This window comes from Oxyura jamaicensis, chromosome 4 (assembly GCF_011077185.1).
Source record: "Oxyura jamaicensis isolate SHBP4307 breed ruddy duck chromosome 4, BPBGC_Ojam_1.0, whole genome shotgun sequence".
Taxonomy (NCBI): Eukaryota; Metazoa; Chordata; class Aves; order Anseriformes; family Anatidae; genus Oxyura; species Oxyura jamaicensis.
In genome coordinates, this window is record NC_048896.1 from 47,400,920 (window position 1) to 47,413,902 (window position 12,983).

Genomic DNA, 12,983 nt, shown 5'->3' on the forward strand with positions numbered 1-12,983 from the left:
CAATGGGAGGGGAAGGTGCTTGGGCTTTTCATGATGCAGGGCACAACAGGTGACCAAGCTCTTGCCAGAAGGCTGGGAAATGTGCCACAAAGTGACTGGCTTGTGTGAGCCCCTGTGATGCAAAAGAGGTGGATTTAGTGGAGAGCAGAAATGAAGAACTTGTGAGCCTCTTAACCCCTGAGGTGACAGAATTAAACTTGAAACCCAAAATATTTCTACAGCTGCTGCTACTGATAGTGTTAGAGTTAAGCTAAGAAAATATTTAAACACGGGCTACACTTGGTAGAAAAAGATTTTCTATGCCTGTGATGCAAGAAAAGTGCTTGCAGTATGCCAGTAATTTTCGATTTTTCTGTATGCAAGCTCCTAAAAATGTTCTGATGGAGATGAAGACTCTCAATTCAAACTTGATGACAGGGGCCTTACTTTCTTCTCTTTAATTCACTTCTGTGATGTCCTTAGAAACAGTCCATGGTACCTTGAGGGTCTGCCATTCCCGGCTGTAAAAGTACTCTAGTGTGTCAGTCAGAAAGGAGCACAAAAGTCTAATGATTATCCTTATCTCAGAGGCATTGCAGAAGTCTTGACAGTTCATTAGGCTGCCAAACCAACTAGAAGGGGTGGGAGGAGGGACAAACAGAGACCACTTCAGTACTCACTAAACAATAGCCTAGAAAAATCTTAAACAAATAATCTATTATCCCTTATGAGTAGAAGATCTGGTGGTGAAATGACGCTTACTGAAGTTTTTATAGTTCAGCTGTATTCAGTGAAACAGGAAATTGTAATACAATATAATACAAATAAATATCCTTCCAGTCCCAGATTTATTTTGTTAGTAGGAGCAAAAACCATACTGGTACTGAAATAGCACACACCAGGTGGCAAAGGCTGCCCAGGAAGGCTGAGCCTTGGGCCAGGCGAGGCTTCATAGCACTTCTAGAGCCCTGTGGCAGAGAGCAAAGCCTCTCCAGCACCATCAATCACAGCTCCTCAATTTCTTCACATTAGGACGCTATATCTAATAAAATAAATAAGCTTAAAAATTACTCTATTGATTCCCAATTGAGGCTTTTTTTATTCCACTTCTGGCCAAGGGCAATCCATAAAACACAAGCTTTAATTCACCCCGGTAAATGCAGAGGATGTGAAAAACTGATGCTCATAAGATGTGCACCATGCACAGCTGAAGAATCTTCTCAGCATCCTCTCATCCACCCTGCAGGATTGCCAGTGCCAAGAACAGCAGTAAGAAACCTTTTCTGAGGTCAACAAAGATGGGGCTGCGAGCTCTACACTGCAAGCCTCTTCTAGCTCCTCTACATAAAAGTTATTCTTTTGACAGCTTTAGTGCACGTGAGCACGTTGCCCGACAGTAGCTGGTCAGAGAAGGAGGAAGGGTGAGGAAGAGTGTGCCAAAAGCAACCCACCTGGCTGGGGGACATTTGGAGCCAGAGCTGAGCTCTGCCGCCCAGCTCTGCCCTGAGAATAACCCGTGGGAGAGACAAAGCCATCTCCAACTTTAATTCCCCAGGTACAGCATGAGCCCCATGCCGCCACAGCCCCAGCGCTACATGCTGCTTGGTCTGGTCACCCTCGGGTGCATTTGAGCTGTTTTCATGAGCCCCGTGAAGTCACAGCTGCACCTTTGCAACGAGGATGTAGGCCAAGGGAGTGCATCAAAGAGCTGCTACTATCCACAAAATAACAGTAATAGTAATAATGTAAAACTGGAACCTGGGATCTAATGGGTTCCCTCAATACTACCTGACAGAAAGGGCAGAGAGGAAGTTATCCAGCCTGCCATCACCCCCTACCCTTCCTTCAGGAGCTTCTGTGGAGGGACCACGCTTGGCCCCAGTGCTTCACCCTCTCTCTCTCCCTCCCAGGGACACTTCCTACTGCTGTGGCTGGTTTTGCTCCCTCTTGCACTGAAATACCACACACCAGGTCACCAGGAGGAAGAAAGCAAATGGATCAGCTGTGGAAGAATGCTTTTCCTCAATTCCCGGGTCTAAGGTGTGCCCTCAGAGCTCCCAGTTCCAGGCCTACCAGCAGAGTCTGTGGCAGGCAGGCACAGTTAAGGAGGGTGTAAAGCAGCTGGGCATGCACAAGTCCAAGGAATTAAAGGGCAACACATTCAAGGGTGCTAAGGGAGGCAGTGGAATTCACTGTGAGGGCTCCTGTCTGTCTTCTTGGAGAGGTTATGATGATCAAGGAAAGTTCCTGAGCAGTAGAAAAAGGCAAGCTTTGTGCCCATCTTCAAGACAGGCAAATAAGAGGCTCCAAGAGGCAACCAGCTGCTTACCCTTCTGTCATTATCTGGGAAGACTTGGGACCCCATCTGCCAGAGGATCACTGAGTGGCACACAAAGGACAAGGTGACCTCTGGGAACACTTGAGGGCAGCCCTGAGGAGAAGGACCTGGGGGTGCAACCTGGGCTGCATCCAAAGAAGTGTGGCCAGCAGGACGAGAGAGGTGATCCTCACAATCCACTCAGAGCCTCCTGGAGGGCTGCGTTCAGCTCTGGGGGCCCCAGCACAGGAAAGACAGGGACGTATTAGAGCAAGTCCAGAGCAGGGCCGCGAAAGACATCAATGGGCTAGAGCACCTCTCCTGTGAAAGCAGGCTGAGGGAGTTGGGGTTGTTCAACTGGAGAAGGATCCGGGGAGACCTCCCAGCTAGCACCCTTCTAGTACCTATCAGGGACCTCCAGGAAAGCTGGGGAGGGACTCTTTGTCAGGGAGTGGAGGGATAGGACAAGGGGAAATGGTTTAAAACTAAAAGAGGGTAGATTCAGATTAGATATTAGGAAGAAATTCTTTACTCTAAGGGTGGTGAAGCAGCAGGATCGTGTCAGGTACGGTCACATTTTCCATCCTGATACAGGCCGCAAATCCAAACAGAAGAATGAGGTGGAGGAATCCAGGCACTGAAAAAAAATCAGTGGGATTGCTGCCTCCTTGGGGAAGGCCTGTGTGTATTTATGTACCCACATGTAGTCAGAATAAAATTAATGCATGTGGCCCTATATATTTTCTTGGTAGCATTGCAACCATCTCTCCCACTTGGAAGTGCAGATACCATTGCAAGGACAGAGGTGTAATTTGGAAAGAGGAGAGAAGGATCATTGCTTCCTTGCACTCAAAAAAAAATGTCCTAAAAGTTGCAACTTTCTGAGACTTGCCATGGACTGCAGGATGAAGGTGACTTCAGATCTAGAAATATTTGATAAAAATATTCTGGGTCCTTTTTTTTTGAAAAAAAAAAATAATAAATGAGGGCACCTAACCAGCTGGTTTACTGTGCCAGTTTTAGGAACATGATCATTAGGATTCAGCTGCAATGCTAAGGCAATGCGCTAACTTTAGCTGAGCCTCAGTCATTAAGCACATAGGTTTTTTTTTTTATTATTTTCTGTAGCTGGGTCTGACATATAAAACAAGTTATTTTGCCTGTGTGTGTTGGAAGCAGCAGGAATTAATGTGGAGTATAAACAGCTGATCTGACAGAGCAAAATAAGGAAAAGTTAATGGATGTAATTACTGGAGAGAGCATTCCAGGTATTCAAGGTGGCTTTCAGGGAAGAAGAAGAAGCCCTAATTACAGTGGATAAAATAGTTTCCAGGCAGAGATCCCTTTCATGCATCTTATGTGGGCCTGATAAATACTTGAGCAGCACCTGGGTGATGCCTAAGTAAAAGCTGACCTGTGAATGTGTTGTGCCAAATGCTATCTGTTCATTCAAAATAAAAATAAAAATAATGATTAAAAAAAAAAAAAAAAAAGGCCATGAAAGGAAAACAGGAAAACAAAATCCAGTCTAATGGTGGAGAGGGAAATTTGGGAGAATTCATCTATCTTCTTGACTTGCAGGAAATGAATCTGCTTTGCCCTCCCATCGGTAATTTTTAGCTCTCTCTCCTTCAAGAGAACTGATCAGAAGCAGTCTCTGACAGCCTCCATGTACTTTCATGGGAAAAACATTTCCCCATCAGCATCTGCTAGCGATGGCCCCAAAACCCTAGCAGATGAGCCTGCAGCTTGTCAGGTCTGGACTCTCAGTCAGATTGATTTTTCTTAATTATGTGTTGGGTGTTAAGCAACACACAATCCATAGCTAAGAAATGCTCTGTTGCTAAACACTCGATGCATAACGAAGACCTCAGGAGCAAGTCACAAACCCAGGCACCCTCCGTCCTCCAGCAGACAGAAGGGAGGGAGAGCACAGCAGTGGACTGTTTTTAACATGAACCAGAGCAGTTTCCTGCAATACTTCCCACAGCATGCCGGTGGTGATGCACAGGTCCCAGGGATGCTGGTTCCACTGGGGAGACTGAAGCTCTGCTGGCTCTGGTGTGTAGTGTAATTACACAGAGCACCAGCAAACTCCCCAGCCGGATTTACGGATGCTTGATGAACCGACAAGTTCTTTCCCTGGTGTCTCTGCGCTGTAGGGAAAGGCAGCCAGGGCAGGATTTCATCTTTGCAGGCGGAGACCAAGAGCAGTCACATACCAATGTGCTGTCAGGTTGTACAGGGCCAAAACCCAGCGTTGTTCACTTTGGCAATGCGAGGCATGTGTTGCAGCAGGTGCATTCAGGTTTTCCCAGCCTGTAAGCTGCTTTGGAAAGGCTTTAGGAAAGACTCTGCACTAGGAAGCACAGGGACACCCAGAGTGGAGGGAGCACCAATCTAGATATTCTCCATCGGTCTGGGTGTTGAGCACCACAGGGGCATGTGAGCTGCCCCACGGCAATGTCCCCAAGGGGGTGTCACCGGGGCACGACTGGGGATGTGTCCATCTCTGGCCCCGGACTTCTTCTGGTGGCTTCTTTTCATATCAGCTCCATGGGTTTGGCAAACACTTGTTTGCATCACAGGCTGATAATGAAATGGGATTAAAAGAAGCAAACAAAATTGAAGCAGTGGTTTTGATTTAGTTTCCATGAGATCTGTCGGAAGAAGTGAATGTACAACTTGCTAAATACACCAATTATGAAATGCATAAACTGCAACAGAGGATGAAATAATTCCTATCCCCAAAATACCTCTTAACAAGTTACTTTATGGAGGAAAGCGGTGTTTTTTATACAGCACAACTTGCAGCAAACTCCCGTCTTTTAAATCAGATCACCAATAGACCAGAAACATCAGTGTAACTGTACAACCATCCTCCATTTCTGTTTCTATCAAAGCAGAGAGAAATTTGGCATTCTGATTGCAAGTACCCTTTATGCCAACCCTCAGCATGGTGCATCCAGCAGTGGTGGGTAGGTGACAGCTTCTGAAGGCCGTGCTGGTTTATTTTTCCCTGAGAACAAACAGGTTTCCATCCCCAGTACATGAAAACCCTATTGGTGTAACAGAAAAAAATAAAAATAAAAATAAAAATAAAGGAGAAACAAAAAATGAAAAGTGAAGCGAAGGGCTCCCAGACAGGGAAGGCTATTGCAGCAGCTACAGCCCTCGAGCCGCGAAGTGCCATGGCCAGCTAACAGATGGAGATGTTCACAAGCAGCTAAACCAGATCTTGTGAAATGTGTAGGTCTTTCTTAGCCCTGGAGGCAACTGGAGATAAGACCTCTGCTTTCAGCGTGGTGTTTCCTTCCAAAAATATGGAACAGTAGATGCTGTTGTAGCTGTAGCTCCCTGTGACTGATGGGACAGCTTGCTGCCAGCCCACATTATGAGCACCCTGGGTTGTGAAGCTCCTGCTGGCTCCTTGTTCCCTCTGGAAATAATTCCCTTTTTCAGTAGGAAAGGTAGCTAATGGTGGTGCTTCTGGTCCTGGTGCTGGTGACAACCCAGCCAGCAGCCTACCACCAGGGAGACGCCAGAAATATCTAACCCTAGAGAGAAAGCTCTGGAGAAAGGTGAACCTTGTTTCCATTTGGCATGGTTTAAATCTCAGGCAATGCCATCTTTCTACCTAACAAAGCCCTTCAGGTCTTTTTGGCCTCAAGATCCTCCACAATCCCCTTTGATAGGAGAAACCAGGGGTGAGTTTCCAGCAGGGAGCTGGCAGGATCAGCCCAGCTCTTTGCCCTGCTGTGCTCCCCTGTGGGTTGCTTGAGGGTTTCCCTGCTCCTTCAGTTCCTTTCCTCTGTTTGTCATCCTAACTGTTGAGCACACCAGTTCATATCATTATAACCTTGTGACTGCCTTTAAGGTTACAGGCTTTTTAGAAGGGGAAGAGCTTCACAGGAGCTGGCTGCACTGTCTCAAGGTAAGTATTAAGCTCGTGCTTTCTAAATGCACAGGTTTTGGTTTGGTAGATAAAAAAAAAAAAAAAAAAAAAAAGTAAAGCCCTTCCTTATCCCTTCTTCTGGATATTTTTTTTTCTTCTATATTTATTATTTTATTCTGGATATTATTAGAGTCTGGTGCTGGATGGAAACTCTTAAGAGACTGTTCTAACTTTCACTATACTAAATAGCAAAACGAAATCAAAGGATTTGATATATATATTTTTTTCATAACTGGTGAAAAACTAACACTATGTTCTTACTGAGAGTCTGACACTTTGAAGAGTATCATTTCTAGCCCATGCACTGTGGTTTGCCTTCCCCCAGCTCTTCCAAGGGTGTTGGAGGAGTTTGTATGTCCCTGTGGGCCCTTCCTTCTGCCTGTAACCCTTCCTAAAATCTGCCCATTGGGTCAGAAAAAAGGGGCAGGAAACCCTCCAGGGACCCTCAACCCAGGAATGTATACATTCAGGCTAAAGTTATTCTATAGAAATGGGATAGGGCAGGAAGAAGTGTTGTGAAAGTCCTTGCATGGTTACTTGTGACCTGCAATGGCTTGATTTACTAAGACAAAGATCAAATATTTCAATATAATTAATTGTAATTAGCACTCAGTGGTTTTAGGAGTTCATTTCCAGCCCCAGTGATCAATCAGCTGTCACCGGGACTCAGCTGGGCTCCACAAGACGTCCTTTGAAGCCTTGCCAAGTGACAGCTTCAACCCCCTTGCACAGACCATACAGTAATTGCCTTCTCTTTTCAGTGCGGGAGATACGCTTTGTTTGAAGGAGCTCCTCTGCCATGCTTTTTGTGTGATATTCAATGGAAAAACGCTCCGCAGCACATGCCAGGAGGAAGCCTACAGGTGCTGTCTTTCACGGTGAAATTTTTGGAGGGTGGCTGTGAATTTTTTTTTCCCTTTTCCACATTCCTGTTTGGGTTGCACAGTGACACAGGTGAACTGCAAGTCTCACTGACAACAGCTGAAAATACTTGGTGATTTGTGCTTCCAGCAGCTCAGAAAGGAGCTCCATTTGGTGGCAGAAAACAATTTGGCTCCATGAGGTGGTGGAGGTCCAGAGAAGTAGCCAGTACTTCATCCCCATAGCCTTGCCCATGGTTGTCCCAGAGAGCCTGGCCAAAGGTAAGTTGGTTGGACTACAAGGGGGACCCAAGCCAGAAAGTTCTGTGTGGCTGACAGAGAAGTATCTACTAGGAATGCTAAAAGTAGAGTGAGACTTTTTTAAAGCCCTCTGATTGTAGGCAATAGTGGGTCAATTGCTCTGCGAGACAGTTACGGCTTTGATCTCTTTTTTTTTTTTTTTTTTTTTTTTTTTTTTTTTTTTTCCAATTCTGCACAGGAGCTTGAAGCATTTCTGTGAGTCTACATCGGCTCGGAAGCCATGCAAGATCTGTAGTATGCACCAGATCAGAGACAACTTCTGTGAGTATACTTGCAGAGAAACGTGTGTAAAAGGCTCTTTGGGCACTAACCAAAATTGTATTATTTTTCTGTAAAACCTATATTGCTTTTTCATACACAAAGCCTAGTGTTTGGAAAACTCATCTTCCCTAAATTGCTTTCAGTGAAAGCAGGTATCACACAGTGTTTTATACAGCGCTGGGCAAAATATATTTTTAAGGATCAGGTCACTATGGTAACTGCTTCTTATCTCAGAATCAAAAAGCAGTTATGATTGTAATTAAAAAAAATGTATGCTGTCTACCAAGAATTACTCTGAATTATAATTCATTTTCTGTCACATATTGGAGTTATTTTTATCGCTCCCAAAGGCATCGATTTTTATTATAATTCAGTAATGCAACTCTTTATACAGATAAACTATACCCTGCTTCGAGTAGACTGCCAGAAATCATGGTCAAAGACTTCAGCCTCAGAAATATTCCAGCAAAACACCAGGAACACTTTGTGTCCTTATGAAGGGGAAATTGTGAGATAAATACAGTCTCCTTGAAAGCTCATGTTTCATTGCGAGTGGCCACATGTCCCAAGACCAGTGATGATGAGTTACAGACATGAAAACTATGAACTAAGAGTTCCCGCCTAGTTATTGATGTCTCCTGTTGCTGGCAGCTGGTGGAGAATTTCCTTCAGCTTGCTCAGAAAAGTTCTCCTTAAAAAAAAAAATAAAATAAAATAAAAAAAAATATTCATGAAGAAGCCCTTTCTCTGCATTTCTTCCTCAGGCATCTGTGCCCTTCACTTCTGTCCCCAGTACCAGGGCCACGTGTGGAGGTCTTGGTGAAATTGCTGCGGCTGCCTTTAAGAGCCATAAAGTAAGTAACACAAGCATCGCGCTCCAAATGGTCCCAAAGGAGCTGCTTAGGAGTTCAAAAGTGCGTCTTGAATTCGACAGGAGCAAAACTGGGCTTGTGAGTAGGTGTCCAGCTCCAGCTGGCTCTCACAGGGCTCAGCCCCACGCTGCTTTGTGGAGGAGAAAATTGCATTTTTATTAGATTATTTTAACCATTTTCAAATAGCACCAGGGTGGCCCCATGGCTTCCTCCCCAGTTTGGGTCTGCTCGTGGCTGGAAAGCCAAGAGATTGTTAGCAGGATCTCTGGCACTCACCCCAGTATTTCATTTTTTTGGACTACAACCCATTCATCCTTCAGCTAATATGCTACAGAGCAAATATCTGCTACGTTTTATGTAAGCAGTAATAGAACTGTTTGCCTAAATTGTTTTCTTTTTTTTTCACCCTTTCCAAGAGGGAGGCAGAACAAATGTTTATCTTCCCCAGACCTATAGTGCCTACCTTTAGGCACTTTTTTTTTTTTGGTCTCATTTCTCCATGATACAGTCAAGCGTCCCCACAGATGACCAAGCACATTCCTTTAGAAATGGATTTACTGCTTGGTGACTGCAATTCTTCTAGAAGCACACCCTGGAAAGCCTTTTTAGTACCTAAAATGTGGGATTTACTCATCCTGGTGTGGGGAAGCAGGCTCCCATGATGGGACAGCCTCCCGATTAGGAGTAATCAGTCAGGTTAATGAGCCAGGGACTAATCCTTTGTATTCCTTTGGAGCTACTCCAGCACCCCAAACGATGTGAGGTGAATGGGAGGTTTTAATGAATTACGGCCCCTCTTTCTCCTTCTTCTATCCTCCATCTCTTCATCCTCCTTTTCCCACCCCTCCTCCTCCTCCTCACCAGGCCCTTGTTTCATGGAGAGAGCAGAGGAGTTTTAATCCCCCCATAAATCCCTGATGCCCTAAATCCCTCCCAGAGCTGGCAATGGCAGGGAAAGTTTTGGATGTGGTGATGGGATAGGGTGAGGTGGGGAGGACCTGCACAGGTGGGAAATGAGGGTGGCAGGGTATAAGGAGCCGTGGCTGCAGGGTGGTGGTGATGCTTGCTGTGTGCTGTATCTTCATGGGTTTTGTGTATTTACTTATTTTTTTCTCTGTTAAAATAGCTCACCTCCACCAGAGCAGAAAGCGGCTGTTTGTATTTTCCTGTATTGCAGCAGTGCTTCTGCGAAGTTTTGGGTGTTTTTTCCCTCCAGCAGGTAAGATGAAACCATACGCTTCATCTAGGCAGGATTAATCTACTCTTATCTCCTCCAGAAGGTCTGTCTGCATAAAGGGGGTGATGTGCTTTCCTTTTAGTAACCCAGAAGAGCACAAAGACCCCCTCACCAACACTATAGCTTCCTCAGGTGGACACTGAGAGAAGAGAAATACTTCACAGTGGCTATAATGTAGTTGAGTGGCAAATGACTTCATTAAGCTGGCAGTGATAATTAGTTCAATCAGCTGAAGTGCGGCTCAGTACAGCACACTTCAGAGGAGCGTGGCGTGGCAGGGGCTGCTGCTGCTGGCTGGGAAATCATCCTCGGCCCGATGCATCTTCAGGCAGGGTGTCTTCCTGCTCCACCCGTCATCTTTGCAATTAATTTCCTGCTTTAATTAATTCCCTGATGCCACTCGGTGAGGCCAGGCTGAGCTTCTGGGAAGAAATCACAGCTTATCTGTGATTCAAGCTGCAGGAAAATGTCCCATTCACCCCAAAACCCCAGTGACTTCTCTGCCTGAAATCCCACCGTGCTGTGAGCCTACCCCAAGCACCTGGTGTCCCCGAGCCCCACCAGGGAACAGCATGGGTCTGTGGTTGCCTTTCTCTTGAAGGGGGGGGGGGGGGGAAATACAGAATAACAAACACTGTTCTTCTCTTACTTCTTTTGGGACCAGACCCGAAGGAAACATGCCGCTTTGGGAGTGGCTGAGGCAGATGCCCTTCTTCTGCATGAAAGTTAAAGGGGTCCCCTCACGTTGATGTTCAGATCCTTATAAAAACTGCTTCAGTACCAGATGTCACAACTGCATTAATGTGTCAATGCAAGTGTTTCGACCTCTTGCACCTATCCTGTTTTTTTTTGTTTGTTTGTTTTTAATTTATATTTATTTTTATTTCACTTCTTGGTTGTAAAGGATGGAGGGTGTGTACAATACTCATAACTCTCAAGGGCTTTTAGGTTTGCAGCACTTCCCTAGCACTTGAGTCTGTCTTGCTGGGATCTGGCTGTGGTAACCTGCCTTGGGTTTGGTACCTGTGATGGTTTTAATGGCCTTCTAGTCACCTTCTAGTCTGGTAGTGCTTGTGGAGGTCAGTCTCCAGCACCACCATGGGAGGCTGGCCTCCTCTGCTGCCCTTTTGTCTTTCTAGATCTGTGACGGCAATCACTTGCTGTTGTAGCACTACCCCTAAATACACAATTTTATAGAATGAAAGGGGCTTGTCTATGTTGAGGATAAGGATCCTATTTTGGCCTTTCATTGTAGGGAGCCTGCTGTGAAATGCTCCTTACCATGAAGGCCATGCATTGTGGTCCCAGACAGTGGGGATCTCAACTCCTCCCTTCATGAACCGCTTGGTGAGCAGTAGAGATGAGATATGCTGCAGATGAGGGCAGGAAGGTGCCCCAGCACCACAGCCTCAAAGCAGGTCGGCTGGCCCGGCTGCTTTCATAAACCAAAAGCTGGTTCTCAAGCGAGTGTAACTCCCACTGCTCTTGAGCAAACTCACCTGACAATGCCTGTGCCATCTCACGCCAAGGAGTCCACCATTTTGGGCGGCCCGCTCCTTCTTGGAGCCACCGCAGTAGGTGACCCACAGCAAATTCTCCTACTCGGAGAGAGAACGCTCCAAGGCAGCTGCAGCAGGCCCACATGGTGTCACCCAGACTGGATGGAGCCCAGGGACCTCCCTTTTACCCACCACCCCCTCTCCTTCAGCAGGAACCTTGTGCAGTACCGTGGCTCCAGCCATCCTCACGCTAAGCCCTGAGGAGCGCTTGTGACGGATAATTATTCAAGATTAGAGGCTACAGCAATCAGAGCGATGCTGAGCTTACAAGAGCCTACTTCAACTTGAAGTACACTGACGTGCCTAGTGCTGGAGAGCAGAAACCAGCGTGAAGCACCCAGCCTCGCTTTGCAACACAAGGAGCAAATCCTGCTGCTGGAGCTGGCTACTGCGATAATCAGGCCATCCATCTGTTTTCTCAGCATTGAATTCATTTCCTCATCCTCTGGAGAGGGTGGGATGTGATCATCTTTGCCCATGAGACCTCAGAAAGAAAATGACCTCATGGAAATGGAAGGGATTCACTCACAAAACAGAAATACTGTGTTGCTAAGGTAGGACCAGAGCTCCCTCCAACCCATCTGTTCTCCTCCAGCAAACAAAACAAAAAAACCTTCCTGGAGCTCCAAATCTATTGTTCTCATCCTCTACCTATGGCTCTGAAGCTAGGTACATATCTTTCAGGGCTTCTTTGTGGAGGAGGGCCTGCCCTGCAGCCTGCTGGTGGAGTAGCTGAAAAGGCCAGGGTGTCGCACTGCTTGGACTTCTCACAACAACATCTTCCTATGCCACAGCTTTGTGGAGCAAGCTGGCTAATGGAGTCAGGGGAGAGGAACCAGGCCAAAAGAGGTGGTTAGGAGATACAGGCAATGAAGTGTCGTATCAGCAAAATATTTAAAAGAGGAGTCCTCGTGGATGAGAATGGAGGTGTGGAAGAACTGGATGCAAATGTCTTCAGCAGATATTACGTGTGAGCAGATTACTCGCCTTGAGAGGCAAGCACCTGAAAGAAACAGCCTTTCATGGTTCCCTGGACAAGTTCACTTTTCCATCCTTGTAAATCCACGCTGTGAATAAAAGTGAGGCAGAAATCCTGTGAGGCCGTGAGCTTCGTGGTAGAGGTGGCCAAGGAGAAGTAATGCTCACACAAAACAGGGACAAACCAGTCCCACCTCCCTGCTGCTCCCACCATGTGCTGCAACATGGGATCCCAGGTTGATGGGCTTCATCTTTTCTTTATTTTAACCCTGCCATTCCTTCAGAGCATCACAAACGTGGAAGAAGGTTTTCCAGAGCTCAGGACAAAACTGTTGAAAAATAACAGTTTCATTGCTGACCACAAGGGCTTCCTGTGTCATGGAAATCTCTGCTCCAGAAACCCCCTGGGCACCTTTTTTGCAATAGAAGAACAACCCCACCCCTCACCAGAGCCATGGAGCACCTAGGTGATGGAGCTGTGATATAGAAAGAGGGATGCATGCATGTCTTGAAAAGAGTTTCAGGAGGCTTCTCTATGCTGGGCTCCCCATGTCTCATAAGAAGGCAAATGTGTGTGCCTTTTTTTTCCCCCTCTAAGTTGTATGATGGCTGTTGTATGATGGCTGTTGTATGATGGCTGTTGT

The 12,983-nt window shown here is 46.2% G+C and overlaps 2 long non-coding RNA genes across 3 annotated transcripts in view; both read left to right on the plus strand.

Annotated features, from left to right (window-relative positions):
• The first annotated feature begins 6,281 nt into the window (after positions 1 to 6,281).
• On the plus strand, positions 6,282 to 10,608 carry LOC118165796. Of its 2 annotated transcripts, XR_004750245.1 has the most exons (4): positions 6,282 to 7,393; positions 7,611 to 7,693; positions 8,458 to 9,979; positions 10,467 to 10,608. It is a non-coding gene; the product is annotated as an uncharacterized LOC118165796 (long non-coding RNA). The 2 variants fall into 2 exon arrangements; XR_004750244.1 differs by lacking the exon at positions 10,467 to 10,608 and having other exon boundaries at positions 8,458 to 10,407.
• Positions 10,609 to 10,636: 28 nt separating this feature from the next.
• LOC118165797 overlaps positions 10,637 to 12,983 on the plus strand; it is an 8,203-nt gene continuing 5,856 nt past the window's right edge. Inside the window, exon 1 of the long non-coding RNA XR_004750246.1 lies at positions 10,637 to 11,915. This is a non-coding gene — a long non-coding RNA (uncharacterized LOC118165797). The remainder of the gene's footprint in view (positions 11,916 to 12,983) is intronic.